The sequence below is a fragment of the Gymnogyps californianus genome, chromosome 1 (assembly GCF_018139145.2).
Source record: "Gymnogyps californianus isolate 813 chromosome 1, ASM1813914v2, whole genome shotgun sequence".
Classification (NCBI taxonomy): Eukaryota; Metazoa; Chordata; class Aves; order Accipitriformes; family Cathartidae; genus Gymnogyps; species Gymnogyps californianus.
The window spans coordinates 27,596,489-27,613,064 of NC_059471.1; the positions used below are offsets into that span (position 1 = coordinate 27,596,489).

Here is a 16,576-nt window from a genome sequence, read left to right on the forward strand (position 1 = left end):
TTCTGAAAACTTTAAAATATTTTTTAAGCATGCGAGATCAAGATCTGAAAAGCAATTTCGAAGGACCAGTTTGTGACTAACTCAAACATGGTTACCTAGAGAAGCCAAAGGGATTAGCTGGCTTTGTCCCCTCCGGTTCCTTTACACTCCATCACCCTATGCAGCTACTTCACAGGTCAAGACAAAAAAGGGGCTGCTTGTTCAGTGATTTGTAGACAGGTGAGTACAGAGATGATCAAGAGGTTTAAGGCAAGAAGATGGGATATTGCTTATGTGTTTCCTGTTTATGTCAACAAAGGTGATTTATCACATATTTCAACTAACTGCTTTTTTGAACCACTCAACAAGTACCATATTCAAGTGCATGTCACAGGGGGACTGAAACTGTCAGGCCAGGCTGATGCTTTCCAGATTGGCTTAGATGATATACACTGCTTATTCTAAAATCCCCTTTTTCATTGTGCCTGTATCCTCCTCCTCTATTCTCGTAACAGTTCTTGCACTCGAGTGCAGGACACAGATACAAAACACAATCAGCTCCCAGGCTTCTGCCGCTGCAATGACTCTTTGTGAGACAACCAGCAGGATCCTGAAGGTTCAACTACCTTTTCTTTTTATATCATGCACACTGTGGTCTCTATGCTCAGAAGCAGGTTTCTGAGGAAGTTTTGAAGCAGCATAGCACAAGAGTATCCTGCCTCCTTTCAGAAGCTTTCCCTGACAGCTGCCATGTGCAGTTCATCTACGGATCAAACAGTTAAAAATGTTATTGTTAGACTTACATGAATTTGACTAGTAGACTGCTGTGTTCTTAAATGGATGAGTTATTATTTCTACATAAAGATCTACCAAAAAAATTCCTTCTGGATAATAAACGAAGTGAAAGATACTGGCTCAGTCCTAGTCAAGCTGTATTTGCTACTAAAGTAAAAAATTCCTTAGTAGGAGCTGTGTCTAAGTTCGCACAGTGTCAGGGCTGTCAGCTCAATGCCCAGAAGTTGCTGGCTGTTAAGAAGCCTCCAGCTCCTGGGAGTCTCTAAACTCGTGAGGAAAGGAACTGCCTCTGGAAGGCTACAAATTTTCCATGTTCTGGTAGGTTGCCATTACAGTTAAATTCACAGCTCTTATTTGCTTGGGGTGGCAAAGAAGCCATACTTGGCCAAGAACTGGACTCAAACACTTAGCATTTAAATCATATAAGCAAGCGCAGAGAGAGGTAAATATTCCCAGCCAACAAGATACAGATAATTCTGTGTGTACCCACACAAGATAGACACTTTAATGGGCTGTATTCCTGACCTCTGGATAGCTCTTCTCTTTCACTCACCAGAGCAAAAATAACCTTTAATGTGTCTCAGTCACATAGTGCACATAAATCTCTCTATATGTGTAAGTTTACATATGTGTTCTTCTGTTATGTGTGGAATAAAGGTATGTGTGTTATATGTATATACACACAAAAATATAAATATCTATAAGCATATTTTGGCACAGAATACTATTTGGGCATCCATAAATCTGTAAATCTTTCAGATTATGGATGTAGACACTACTATTTCCTCCAAAATTATCAAAATATAAACAGAATTATTTACCGTTCCCGTAAAACCTGGTAGTGGAATGCCCACATTGGAAATTAGCTCTACTGCAGTGCTTTGAGCTAATACTCGGAAGAGTTATTGAGATGTTAAGCAAAGTTGAGGAAACTGAACAAAAATTTTGATGATTCCTTTGTAACACAACACCTGGTTTCACAGTTGACATAAGTAGATAAAACGTTAAAACAAAACCATGTTACCTTATGTTCAATGAAATATATGGGATCTACTGGAAGTATGAATAACAGCTTGAACATACTGAATATGTAATAGTTCACTAGAGTTCTGCTTACAATAGAGACTTCCAAGATTGATTTTTTTTTGCTTTGATGTGCTATAATCTTGAAATGGCAATTAGTTTTCTGGCAATTCCATAAAAAACTGTTCAGAATGGTTCCTGAATGTTTCACAAACTATTAAAAAAGAGGTTTGGTTTAAAAATTTCATGTGTCATTGCCTACTTAATTTTCATTCTTAAAGCCAATTTCCCAGCAACAGAAATATGCAGGAATTCTTATAATCAGATGCAGTGAAATTCTAGTCTCTGTCAACTATAGCAGTATACTTAAAGCAAAGATTCACTGCTTCCCTCCATGAAAAGATTCAATATATGAGTCTGTGAACGGCAACAGAAAAAAATGTTTAGACAGAGAACGGAGAAAATGATTGAGAGCCATCCCAACACTATACAGGGCAGATGCAGATTGCAACCTTGGCAATGATGGCAAATAGATGTTTTAGGCCTACATATTTTTCTAAAATACTCAACAGCAGCAAGATTTTGGACTAGATTCTCCACAACTTGTAATTGCATTGACTGCATTGGAGTGGAGAAGGAGACACAATATATTTTTCATAAACTGCTAAATTATTGAGAAGAAACAAGAAGCTGCCAGAGCATTATAATTCTCTTGGAACCACGGGGGCAAATTTTCAAAATTACATCTTCCATCTGAACCAATGCATGTATGATTGATGAGAAGGCACAATTGTTTCATTTTGTATTTTGTAAAATTTCACATTAGGGTGCTAGAATTTCAAATTACTTTGACCATTACCATCATTTTAAATTCACCTGTGATCTTCATATTTCTCTAAGCCCAAAGAGGACACACAGTCGCAATCTAAAACAAGTAAGTACGCAAATTAATTGAAAAGCAGGCAGCTTGTGGAATTTTAGGAAGCTTTAAGACATGCAAAAGCTGCTGAAAGTGTTTTTGAATATGGCACCTTTGGCTATAAAATGGGCTTGTTAAATGACAGCCACCTATATTATAAAAGCATGTAATAAAAGGAGTTTTCTCAGACAGCTATGATAAAGGAATGGAAAAAAAATCAAATAATGAGTTGCATCTCTGTGAACCAAAGTAACACTTCCAAAGGAGAATGCAAACATGCATAGTAGAAACATCTTTAATATAATTCTAGCATGTGTGAAATTGCTAAAGTGATGCTGGATTCTCTATACAAATTTGTGTAGTATTGATGTTTTTCTTTGTTAACATATATAAAATGTTCACCAGAACTTTCAAATTATACTCCTTAAACCTGGATTCAGGCAAATGTCTCATATTAAGGAGAGGAATGAAGTCAATGCTTAACAAGAAGCACCCTGTGAAGCACTGCTTTCAGTAGAACACCAAGACTTCTTTACATTTGAATACTTTCTTGAATTAAGGTTAAATTACAAAACACAGGTAGCATCTTATTTCTTCAAAATGAATTCCATCATGTGCTGACCATAAGGCTTTGCTATTATGAGTTGTTGATAGTTGTTTTAGGTAATTTTTATTGTAGGCTTTGTTTTTCAGCAAAGGGTTTAAGTAAGTGTTAAAATAACAGTAAATAGGCAATTAGGCAAGAAAACACTAATGGAACAAGATGACTAAAGTGTCATTTTGCCCCAGTATACTTGTCCACCAAACCACTACGTTTCCAGAAGGAAATCAAGCCTTGAAAGATGTCTATTATCTAACTGTCAATGGAAAGATCATGGAGAATATGAGCATGAGCTGACCTATTTGAATGTGCTAATGTCTCTCAACAGAGTCATGGTCTTCATTGTCCTTTATTTATATGACTGCTTTGAAATGAAAACACCTACTGTTTTGTCCATTTTTGTTTTGAAATGACAACTTATTTCTCTCCTCCTCAAAGTCCCACTCATGCCCTTGATACCTTGCCCAAAGTCAGCAAAACCTTGGTTTTAAGAGAAGCCTGGTTGTATATTATCACTGAGGAGAATTATTAATCAGCAATGATTCTTCCTGAAAATAAGGACCCTGACACGTGGGCTTTGGGTAGTGCAAGATACACTGTGCTAAATTACTCATTTCTTGGGTGTTACTAGCAGTGCCCCGAAGAACTACAGAAACTTTGACAACTGACCAGCTAATGAGTTCCTTGAATGTATCTCATCAGACGGACCTGCAGACCCACACATGGGTACTGCTGGCCTAAACCTCTCCTCAGGATTACGTGGTTGGCTCTTCCCCAGAGACTCTGGTGCTTCGTAACACTAAAGCCAAATGAAATCCTCTTCAGTGCCACCAAGAGCTCACCTACAACTTCTGGACTTAACATACTGAGCAAGCGAGTGGGAAATCCGACCTTAATAAGGGACAAGGGTGAATGCACAAGACCACATCAGTAAGACGACATTGGTAAAACAGTGTGGTGCTTCACTGAAGGTGCTAAGCAAGGAAATAGCCTGTTAGGAGAGTACTGTTCCTTTAACAAAACAAAATGACAGAACGGATTGAAGGCGTACATCCAGATCCTATCTTATGCACTGGATATTTTTTTAATTATAAAGATCTAAACCGCTACATCCTGTCTGCAGTTAACACAAAGGAATTCTTCAGATGGAAGAAAGCTCCCACCTGGCCTAAAGCCAGCAGAAGGAGTAGCAAAATGAGGGTGGTTTCTAGGAAGTGAGTGAAGAGGAAGCACTCTGGGGATGAGTGAGAAATCCTTCTTTTATCCTAACCCATCCCTACAAAATCCAGCGTGTGCTGTCATCAGTTCAGTAAGTCAGTGCAGCTCTGAGGCTGGACTAGCGCCCAACCACTGAAATGCAACCCAGCTCATAGCATCCTCTGCTTCCCTTCCCTGTGGACAAAATCACACTCAAAAGAAGGGAGATTCGAACCCTTGCTCTGTGTGCTTAAGTATTGTGGAAGAAGAAAACCCTCAATCAAAAAAAAAAAAAAAGAAGAAGAAAAAAAAGAGTTATGTGGAAGTTTAGTTCTACGTAAAGACACTGCAGCAATAAATGTAATCATCTCAAATCACGTCAGTATTCGGTACAACTGGCCTCAGTGCATAAACAAATATGCTCTAAGTTAATAACACTAACTTAAACAATCATGAATAAAATATTTTTATGTAAGTGGGCAGACCAAAATATTATTTTGCAATTGCTCTGTACTAAGCCTGATGTCTTTTACAACAAAATACAAGAGTACTTATAGCCCAGGACTTAGTACAAATACCTACCTATGCCATCAATTTGCAACATGTGATCTCTGTGCCAGGTTCCTAATTAGTTTTAAAAAATTAGTACAGCATATTCTTCATATTAGATTTAGGAAGGTTTATTAATCATTATGTGGCATGATGAAGTACTTCGATTTAAAACATTTGAAAAATAAAAGTGAGATTCATATTCGCTAACCTAGGAATCCAAAACACTGACATCCAAGGCTGGTTTGTCTTCCCAATCTTGCTTTATTACAAATGGGAAGACATGCACCCCCTGCAGAGGGCAATTAATTTCCTTCAAGATAGGTCACATGAATCACCCTAAGAAGTTACTAGGTTCCTTCTAAAAGCTATAAAGACTAGCTTTGACTCACAGGTCTGACTTTAAGGTGTCTAGAGGAATTCAAAGACAAGCAGTTACTGCCTTTTGAATGACAGTTTTGTAGCTAAGAGGTTTAAGGCAAATTAGACAACTGTAGGCAACTTGGTTTTGGTTTTATTCATGGCCAAAATTCCTTCTGTAGGGTATCTGCTAGATAGTTAAAGCCACCATAGGGAAAGCGTATGTTTTTGAAACTGATGGTACTGCAGGTACAAATGTACTATAGAACACACCAAATTTGAAAAACAAACTCACTATGCCAGCATAAACAAGTTCAAGGGATTGACTGCAGCTCTAATCGCTTTAAGTGATTACCATCAAAAATGAAAGGCAAACATCTCTCCCAATCTAAACCAAAATGTTGTCAGTATAAGCAAAACACAAATGGGACATTTTAGTTATTTTCCAGTGGAAGATAGGCAGGATGTATGTAGCAGTCAGTGCTGAAGCGTAGCAGAAGGATTTATTTTGAAGTGTTTTGATAATAATGAGCATTTCCACATGAACAGAGATTAGAACAACTAAGTCATCACTGAAAGATAATTTCTGTTGTAATTATGTATTCAGTAGACTAAGACACATTGTAGAGATGGCAATGTTCAGAGCATTTGAAGAGAATCTGTGCTTGCTTTCCCTTGCTCCACAGATGCAGTACGTTCTCTCTGGAAGAGAGACATCTTGCACCTCGCAGGAGGCAGGATGTGAGCACCCAGAACTGTGTGTTCTTCTTTTACACGGGTCCGGTTGACACTCTCGTTTCCCTTGGCACAGCTACAAGCTGTATTTCAGCTACCCAATCCAATCACAAACTCCTAAAAATTCTGAGAACAGACAACAGGATATTTGAATTATGTTGTAGTCATCTAGTTATTGTTATGATGTCTGCATCAATACCATGAAGGTCAATCGGACCTTGAGATACCTTGGAAGAAAACAGACATCTTTCTCCTGTCCCCTCTGAATATGTTTTTTTTATTTTTTGATACCACTAGGGTGAGATTCATCTTGCCTTACTTTAGGTGTGTGAAATACAACAACAATCAGCAACAATAAGTACCTGATTCCTCCCACTCTATGTCAGGTGTATGAATTAGATGGATTAGTTTGTCCACTGGAGGTTTCTGTCTCTCTCCAGTGACTACAGAAGGAGCACAGATGGTTGGTTTACAACTGGCAATCAAATCTGTGGTGGCTAGGTGAAAAAAAACAGACCTGTGGTGCAAAAACCCCTTTTTAGAGCTTTTCAAGATTTGTCAGCAAAAATGTTTTTGACATAAATTACTATATACAAATGTACTGGGGGTAATCTTAAACCAGACACAATATGACCCTCTATCTTCTGCTACAATCCTATTATTTGTTCCTCTACTCAAAAAGTAAATTGGCCTGTTCTACTTTTTATAATGGAAATGATAATAGCAAATCAATGCATGAAATAAAATATTTATTGGCAAATACAAACTAAAGTATATCAATTTTTAGATGAAAAAAAATTAAATACAGAAGACAATATAATTTTCATTGGGAGTAAATGTGGTGCTCTCTCTTCTTAGTCCAGTACTCTCAAGTCTGACACCAAACTGCTAATCTGCTAAAGACATCAGTATGCTAGGGAATATTACAGATTTCATCTTCAAAATAGAATCCTTTAGTATTCTTCCCCTGATTTAGGGCAACACAGAAGGAACACAGGCAAAAGCGTGTCCGTTAATCTAATGAACACAGGACTGCATTGATTTTCCCAGGACTGCTAACCTCCTCTGATGTGAGTGAGTACTTTCATTAAATGATGGTTAAAGTGAGAAATTTGAATTCTCAGTCAATCCCACACAGAGTCTACTGCAGGAAGGTCCTTACTGGCAGAATGCCCACATCTCTCTCATAAGGAGCAGCAAAGCTCTCAGGCCAGGCCAACTTCTCACCGTACCTTTTAGGCTGGATACAGAGTTGTATCAATGCTCCTCTCATGCTTTATGACCTGGGTTAATAATCATCCCCACTACTTGGCCTTCACTGAGAAAATTGTTGGCTCTTTGGCAGCTGCTGCCTTTCTCCGATGGACATGAGAACCAGACACCTGAGCTGAAAAGTGACAAATTTTTTAGGTAGTTATTGACAGTTTGCATAAGACTATATGTTTTGAAGAATCTTGTGTAAGGAAACTGGATTGCAGAGGTGGCAGCTGGCAAACACCCAGAGTGTACATCCAACAGGCAGTTGTGAGTTCATGCTATTTACGGATTGTTCAAAGTTAGCACAGCAGCTTGAAGCATGTGCATGTGTATGCATGTTTTGGTTTGGCTTTTTTTTTTTTTAATCGTGCATTTTAGCCTGATTATAGCAACCATTTGTCCTGGATCTACTGACCTCTGTGCTTATTTAACCTTTATGCTGTACTACCACAGCCTGCTCTGCACAGCTGGGATTCAGCTAACCTAGCTTAAGAAGGAAGGTTCCTTGTCTTGGGTCTTGCTGTGTAGTTAGCAAAGAGAGAGAGGCACCTCTGGAGGATGCTTGTTCTGCTATAAAGGAGATGACAAAACAGAGAGGATGGTTTACTCTCTGCTTCTGCCTTTCTCTTTCCAGAGAAGGAAGAGAGACACTACAGGTTCACCTCAATAGGATATCAGATGTAGCCACAAAAGGCTAGCCTGTATGCTACAAGACCTGCAGGAGACTGGTGTCCTCCTAGGGTGGCAGTTGTAAGTCAACTGAACTGCGCTTCACATGACTAGCTGGCACGAGGACATGAGGACCCTAGTATCTGTTTTTCCAGTCTGGTCTTAGGTGTGAATGCAGGTAGCATAAGCTTTACAATTCTCTGAGCCAAGGAAGGATGTATTTTTGGTCCTTAAAACTCGTATCAAAAGGAATCACTTTAAAAAAAAAAAAAAAAAAAAAAAAGATCTTGTGTGTCATGGAAAACCAGCATGTGCTGAGCTAGGACTGGAAGAGCTTGGGGGCACCACCACAGGGCTTGGCTGCTCACTGACATGCACCAGCAGCAGGATGGGGGCCTTTGCCTCCTGGGGAAAGGCTGCTTGCTCCTCAGAAGTTTTCAATGATATGTGGAAAGTATCTCCAGAATAATCCCATAACCTCTGTCACGGGAAAGCCCAGTGAAAAATCTTTCTCCATCTACTGTTCCCCTCTCTATCCATTACATAATATACCAGATACTATTGTCATCATAATATCCAAATGGTTCATCTGACATGCACAGGTATGTGAGCAGCTTTTCAGACGAATGTGTTGAGTGCAGGCTCAGTGACCAAGCAATTGCAGAAGCTGTCATAGACTCCAGAGGTTAGGTTTGACTGGTTTATACTCTTAGATGTATGTAAAATTCACTCAAATTTAAGGAAGTTTTCCTGTCCCACTTCAGCCCACATTTGCTGAAAAATAGCTTAGCTGTAAAAAAGGTAATTTTTATCCAAGGTTCTTTTCAGTTTTTGTCTAACACCAGTCACTATCTAAACTAGAAATAAGTGGTTGTAAAAGTGGAAGAAGTACTTTGAGAATTTAAACCAAAACAGAAGTTTGAAGGGAGGAAAAAAAACCAACCCACCACTCTAGGAAAATCCTGCTATAATAAATAATTTTCATTTATTTGTTGCTTTTGTCTGTGGCACACTAAAAACCTTTCTTTGAAAACTTCACTGTACAAAGCAATTATGTCTTATTTCTAGGTGTTCCTCTTTTAACAGTTTCAAATTCTATTTGACTGAAAGCTAATGCACCTATGAAGGATTTCTGCGTGGATATCTGTTACAAAAAGAAGATTTAATTTGCTCAGCCTTCCTCTGTGTTCAGTATATAAAACTATAACAATTAATACGTATTTAGTCAGGTTAATTTGTTTTGCAGCAACATATCACAGTGGACTTGAGGATCCTGGCACTGTTGTTGCTGGTGTTATACTAACGCTATGCTACACTACTTAAAGTAGTGTCAGTGTAGTAAAGTAAGGGCAAGTCTGTCATCTTCCTCAATGGATTCAGGGCTTCTAAAACAGATGGTTTCTGGAATGTTGTTTATTGTCACAAAACATGGTGATGGAAGATTGATTTATACACAAAGTTTGTCTTCAACCTGCTTTCAGTAATTTAAAATATTATATTTGATAAAGTAACCAGAATATAACCCAACACAACTTAAATCCGAACAGAAAAGGTAATGGTAAATCTGACACTCATAAAGCCATTAAGTGTCTGAATAGAACAATGCTTCCTCTATCCTTGTCTGCTTTTTCTTGAAATCGGTTATAACAGAGTCTTTTCTTCCTGCTTCCATGTTGCCTTTCCGTAAAACAAGCCATGGTGACTTAGTCATCATTTTCAAAAGGAATTCAGTCCCTTTTAGCACTGATTACCAGAACCACCAGAGGCAGGCAGAGATGCTACACAGGATTTTCCCTGTTGATTTTGCCACCTCACTCCAATGAATCACATCGCAGAAAAAGCTGACAGATTAAACAGTGTACTGGCATGGAGACAGGTCTCAGGTGTTCGGAGGAGCAGTCATGCTCATTTTTACTCGTCGTTTAAGTGAGGTAATATACACACACACACACACAAAGGTGAAAGCTAATCCCTTAACAGTTTTCTCTACATGTGTCCTTCAATATATACTTCCTGGGCTCTCCACACTGGAGTAATGGAAATCCACTTTCACCAAGAGTGGAGCCACATTGCTCGGGGCCCAATATTTTCAGCAGGCATACTCAAAAAAAAAAAAAAGCAAAATCATACCAGATCTGTAGTGACCTCAATTGACTTAAATTTCAACTAGCAGTATTTGGCTCTAAATAAGATGAGATAAGAAGAAATGGAATTTCTTTCTGGAGCTATTTTAAGGGCAATGACTACTATATATAGAGTCAGAATAAGTGGCTGAAGTTGAATTTAGAAGACAGACATATTCTTGTTTTGCTGTTTCCAAACACAGTTTCGTTTGTTCCGAAGTCTGAACAACAGAAGAAAAAGAATAAAAACTATAGTAAAGAACCCCATCCTTCTGCAAGCAAAACCAAGGTTTTTCAGTGTAGAAGGCAGCACCAAAGGAAAACCAAGCTGTGCCATGAGAGTCTCAGCTGTTTTGGTATTAAAGGACAAAGCCAATTTCTAAGTCTTGCCTGAAAAAGGGGTGTAAGCTCAGGTCTTCTATAAGTCCAGAATTTCTGCTATTCTAAGACAGTTCTAAAGCAGTCTCACTCTGGTGCCTGGCTTCTCTGACTGTACATAAAACTCTTGCTTATGTAAATGAGGTTAAATTATGGAAAAATCTGCACTTTTACGTAGATAACCTTGCTAAGGTATCCAGGTCTGGCCTTTGGAGAAAGTAATGTACACACTGAAACGTGCTATGTCACTGCAGTACAATCAAATTTGAAATTTTGAGTAGGTTGGATTTAAAGGTGCTGTAATGTCGGCATTTAGTTTAGTGTGTAGGACTTACAATAAACTATTTCCCATTCTGTCTATGCTGTATTCTATAGGAAATCTATATGTGCACTGATTCTTATAAAAAGAAGTATTTCTTTCTCAGATGAAACCAAGGTGCAATCTCTGTTTTATCATTTTTCATTCTTTTTTTTTTTGAGGAGTACCCATTCTCTGGAAGAAAAAACACAGACTGGAAAGTGTTTTTATTTACTTCCACCTAAAAGGTGTTTTAGCGTTGGAAGAGCTATCTCACTTACGAGGCACGCTTAGAGAAATATAAATTTCGGTTGCCATGCTAACAGGAAATCACTCAACTGAGTCCAGTAAAACAAAAGTGCATAAACGACATTTTCTTGTAAAAGCAGGGAAACATCAGATTAACAAGGCTGCAGGTTTTGCCAATTGCAGCAAATTTCACAGTTCTGCCCCTTTGTAGAGTGTGATTTTCTGTCAGCGTTTAAGCCTCCAGAGCCTCAGCTGCTTCTGTCGAACCGGACTATGGCTTCTGTCCGACCGGCGCAACAGTCAGGGTCTTGCAAACGTAAAACCCAAGGCAGGGGTGAATCCCACCAGCCACTTTATGTACTCTGAGACGTCCCACGGCTCGTTTCACCGTGCTCTCCTCCTATCTGCCTGCGTTTCGCCGTCCTCCAGGTCCCCCCTGGAGGCTTCCTGGCAGGACCCGAACCTTCCCAGGAGGGTCCCGGCAGACTGCACCGGCGGGGACCAAGGTCCCCTCGGGGGGGACGGGAGGGGACGGGACAGACAGCGGGGACACCCCAGCTACGGGCTGCTGCTCTCTCGCCCCACCCGTGTCCGCGGGGCCGAAAGCAGGCAGCCCCTGTGCGGGACACGTAAACTCCCACTATTGCACTGCCGGGGGTGCCCTCGGCCCCGTCCGGGCCGACCGGAGCCGCGGGTGCGAGGGCAGGCCGGCGAGGCTCCCACCTGCGGCCGCCCTGGCTTTTGCCCGGAGCAGACGGCATGATGCGGAGGTTCCTCCCCCGCTGCGCCGCCGGGGAGCGGTCCCCTGCCCGCTCCCTCCCCCGGCCCCCCGGGCGCTCTGCTGTCCTGCAGGTGTCACACTTCACCCAGCCACCGAGGGATGCCGCTTCCCACGGCAGCGGCTGCGAGGAAAAAACCACGTTTGTTACGAATAAGAGAAAGAAAGGCATCTTAATGCTCCTCTGGGCTGTGACCAAGGAGGTGCACAATGTCGCTTTATGCTTGTGTCGGCGCAAAAGTTACCTCAGCCCGTCCTAGGGACTTTTTTTTTCTTTTTGGTGGAGGGACAAGAAGGTATCAAAGATTCAGAAAGAGAATATATCAAAGTTGATGAGAACTTACTTGGTTTAGGTGCATGCGTTGACAGCCGGCATCTTCATTCAACAGTTTGAACAGGTCACATTTTCCCTTGGAAGTAGTACCCTTTTCAATCGCTTTTGTAAATTAAATCCCTTTAAAAGGTGTTTGTTTTATTTCACTGGCTCTCGTCCATCTCAGCCACTTTTTCCCATTTTTACTTTATTTTCTTCATGTCTGCCACACGTGCAGGCACTCTCGCATGCACGCCCACGAGTTAGCGGGTGTCCATCACCTCCAGCCGGGGGGACCGCGCCTGCCGCCGGGCTCCCGTGCAACTGATGAGAGGCAGATTCTTCCCCGCCTGCTTAGTGCGGCATCTCCTTATTCCCTCGGGGAGCCTCATGCTGGCTGTAAAAAGTAACAGCTCCTTCCGATGCGACGGTTCCCCCCGGAGCGCAGGCTGCGCAGCATGGGGAAGGAGGAAAGACACCGAAATAACGGCAAAAAAGAGCGCAGAGGGGCAAACACTGAGGTCTTCCGTCCTCGCCGATGCGCCCGCTCCTCGGCCGGCGGCAAGCTTTGCCTCGGCGGGCCCCCTCCCGCCGCCGCCGCCGCCCCCGCCGCGCTGCCCTCGCCGGCCCCCCGCGGCCGCGCCGCTCCCCTCGCCCGGCGCCCCCTGCGCGCCGCGACGGCACCGGCGCTGCCCCCCTGCGCCCCCCTGCGGGCGCGCCGCGCACTGCGCCTCCGCGCCGGGCTCCGCGGGGCTCCGCGCACTGCCCCGGCACGCCGGCCGGCCGGCCGCCCCCTCCCGCTCTGCCTCTTCGCAGGTGCTTCGCTGTTCCGTGTTCACCCAAATGTCTCCCCGGGGAGGGGGGAAGGAGCGCGGAGGCGCCCAGCCAGAGCTGGAGTCGGGCTCGCAGGTGAGCCGAGAACACGCACCGCGCGGGACCGCTCAGAGGCAAATACACCAGCGAGCAGCGGTCGACTCCCGAGAAAGTTTGCTATTGCATCTCTCTGCAGCTGGGAAAGACCTAAACCGCTCCGTGCAATCCCAGTAGGGGCTCTGTCAGTCCGCCTCCGCGGGGGCCTCTCCCGGTGCGCTTCGAGCCCGGAGCCGAGATTTGGTCTCGGTAGCTTTCGCGATGCTCCTTCCCGAGGCGCGGCGAAGGCTCTGGCCGTGCCGCCAAGCCGGGGCTCAAGCCCGGCTGGTCCCGGGTGCGCCCCTCCGCGCACCGTCCAGCGGGGCAGGTCCCTGCCCTTACGCCGCCCCAGCCTCGCCCGGTGCAACTGGGTCAGGCCGGCCTGGACGTTAACGGGAGGCTGTGCGGGACCGAGCCGCAGCCAAGATTCATAACAGAGGAGCGGAGGGAACGAGGCTAGACACCATTTCCTCACTTTTCCTTTCCCTAAAAAATTAGGACAGAACTTAAATGCACGAGCTTAGATATGGTAAGAAAAAGACGCAACGTGCGAAGACAAAGATGCACGGCAAGATAGCCAGGTCTTTTCCTTTTTGTTTTTTTGAGGCCCGTTTGGACTCGGCCTCGTGTTGGGGTCTGGACACGGTGCAGGCACGGAGCTTAGGGGGGCACCTGCCACCGTATGCGGAATCCGCGGTGCCCGGGCTGCGCGGCGGGCGCTGCCCCGGGTGGGCGAGCATCCCCTCCGGCCCCCATCCCTGCCTGCACCGCCCCTCAAACCACCAGGCAGCACGCCACAGGTTTCTGATTTTGCCCGTCTCGTTGGGTGAACAGCTTCCACCTTCGGGTTCCCGCGGAGGCGGTGGAGAAAGGGGGGTGTGTGAAATAAACCCAGGGCAGCACAGGGAAGGAGCCGCCAGCCGCGGCCGAGCCACGGCGGGGCGCGCAGGCAGCGCGGCCACCGGCTGCCTCCTTGCTGCCGCGCCGAGCAGCGCCCTGCCCCAGGGCCGGGCGGTGCAGGGAGGGCGGGCGGGGGGGTGTGTGTGCAAAAAATGCAAAGAGCGAGAGTATCCGTCGTGCTGAGCTTCACCCCTGTCTCTGGAAGAGCGCTCGGCGCACCGAGTCGTGAAGCGCTTGACGAAGCAGGCGAGCCTGAAAACGCCGTTAGAGCAAATGTACCGCTCTCGATGGCAGCTATTTGTACAGGCACCAGACCTCCACGGGCAGCAGAGAAAAAGGAAGCGGTGATGCAGCTACTCTGCCTTAAGTGCAGCAGGAGCTGAGCGGTGAAAATGCCAGATTGATTCTGCTCTGGGACTTCCACGGTTGCAGCATCGAGCCTCTGCGTCAGACTACTGTGTGAACCACTGGCATACGTATTTTAGACGTGCCCCAAATTAGTTAATGTTAAGATTTCGGCAGAAACATAGTGCCTTTGGGGAGCTGCTCAGAAAACAGCCTAGTGCCACTGAGCAGTGCGCAATACAGGCACGCTGTAACAGGTCTCTGCATGGCTCTTCCTAAGAGATGTTAATTGAACTCATGAGATCAACTCATGTTGATTCAAATAGAGATCAAATGCCAAAAGCAGCTATTTTGGGAAGCTGAGCCAGTCGTTCTAGTACACACATACGTGTAAGCATACGTATGTATATACACATGTAGACCCATACATGCACATCCACACAAAGGCAAGGAGAGAGGATTGGGTAAGTAGAGGCACCCTAGCGCAAAGACAGCCTGAGAGCCCGCAATGAAGTATGGAAAACGCTACACCATTAGATTCCATTGGAACTGTTAGTGTGAGCTGATCTACCTATTATCGGAGTATTTGTACCCCTCGTGCATGCTATCAGCACTACCGAGATTGCACTGCGTTACTACAGATTGGAAGTGTAGACAAGACTTACTTTCAGAGGTATTTGATGTTCACTTCGCAGAGCAGAGAGTGCTTTTTTCCCTATACATTTCCTTATTAGATCTTGAGAAGCCAAGTTCTGTTTTGAGTGTAATGTTTAATTTTTCACAAGCAAATACCTCTATAATTAACAGTATTTCCTTTGTCTTTTTATGCGTATCATTGTGGCATTTCTTCTTTTCAGGGGTGAATGCAACATGGCGCTATCAATGTGCTTTACGCTTTCTGGCATTTTACATATGATAACCCGTTAGCAGTCTCCTGTGGGTCTTGCCAATGCTTCTAATTCCCAATTAAACTAATGTTCAGATAAAATCTCTGTGGTATTACTCAGATGAAAATGAAGTAAACAGAATTTTATCTCTGATTCAGGACAGTGGGGTCTGGATCTTTGCAACATTCTGAGTGTATGCTAGTATATTTTATTCCTAGCATGTAGCTAGCTGCCAAATGTTTCTCAGCAGTAAGTACTGTGGCAGGGAGAGAGAGGTATAGGGGGAAAATTAAACATACTGTGAAACCTGTATCACATACTGAGGTTTTAGAGGTTATGTGGTAACAGCATGACTGGGCCTTCCTTTAATCTGCTCACAGTGTCACACCGAATTAGGTTCCCCTTGGGATCTTCTCCATTTCTACCCCCATGTTACACCATTCTCCTCAGAACACCTACTGATGCATGCCCAGCAGCTGACCATTTGCAATTCAGCTAAATCGTATATATCCAAAATACCAAGCAGACTGGGTTTTTTCCCTTCTCTCTGCAGTTTGTGCAAATATCACTAGGGTGTATCTCTTGTTTTATTTCATGAACCACTACACACAGAAAAATGAAGATTGAAGGCAACTTGAAAAATAAGAGAAAGTTGGAGCATTTAGAAAATACTAAGTGATTTCGCCTTCTAATGTCAATGGGTACAGGTAAGAACATCTGCAGCAGGTGCGAATCAGTATAACTTTACCCAAATCAGTGAAGCTGATTTGGCTTACCTGGAGATTTGGCTCATTATCTTTAAAGAAGAAAGAAAAAGCAATGCAGAAATTTTAACCAGATTTGCTCAGTCAGTACCAGGTAAAAGGTGCCATAATATTCCTATGTCTCAGCATCTTTTCTTTTTGTATTAATGACAGCTTTCTTACTAGTAGCATGAAAGTTTAAAGGATTATGAAATTTTCACTAAGATGGAGACTTACATACATAAGAAAGAAATTTAGAGCAATTATTTAAAATAATCTTAATTAATTAAAATATGAATGTACTAGTTTTTTATTAATTTAGGATAATGGAGGAAGATTTCCTCAGGTTTCTATTATTTTCATGTAACTTTAAATATGCTTCTACTGATCTATTATTCATTAGCAATGATGTAAAATGTGAAATCACACAGTACAATAGTATCTCTTGTTGCAGTTTAGAATTTTTTCTGTTTGTTTTGGAGACTACATTGTTATAAAGAATAAGAATTATCATTTTCTCTGTATTAATCTAATTTATGAAATCTGTAACAAGTTAATTCCATTAGTTC

The 16,576-nt window shown here is 43.1% G+C and overlaps 1 protein-coding gene across 1 annotated transcript in view; it reads right to left on the reverse strand.

Moving 5' to 3' along the window:
- TRPC4 (transient receptor potential cation channel subfamily C member 4) overlaps positions 1–12,693 on the reverse strand; it is a 159,242-nt gene extending 146,549 nt beyond the window's left edge. Inside the window, exon 1 of the mRNA XM_050915459.1 lies at positions 12,255–12,693. The gene's annotated coding sequence lies outside the window, so the exon portion shown is untranslated. The remainder of the gene's footprint in view (positions 1–12,254) is intronic.
- Between the last annotated feature and the right edge of the window lie 3,883 nt (positions 12,694–16,576).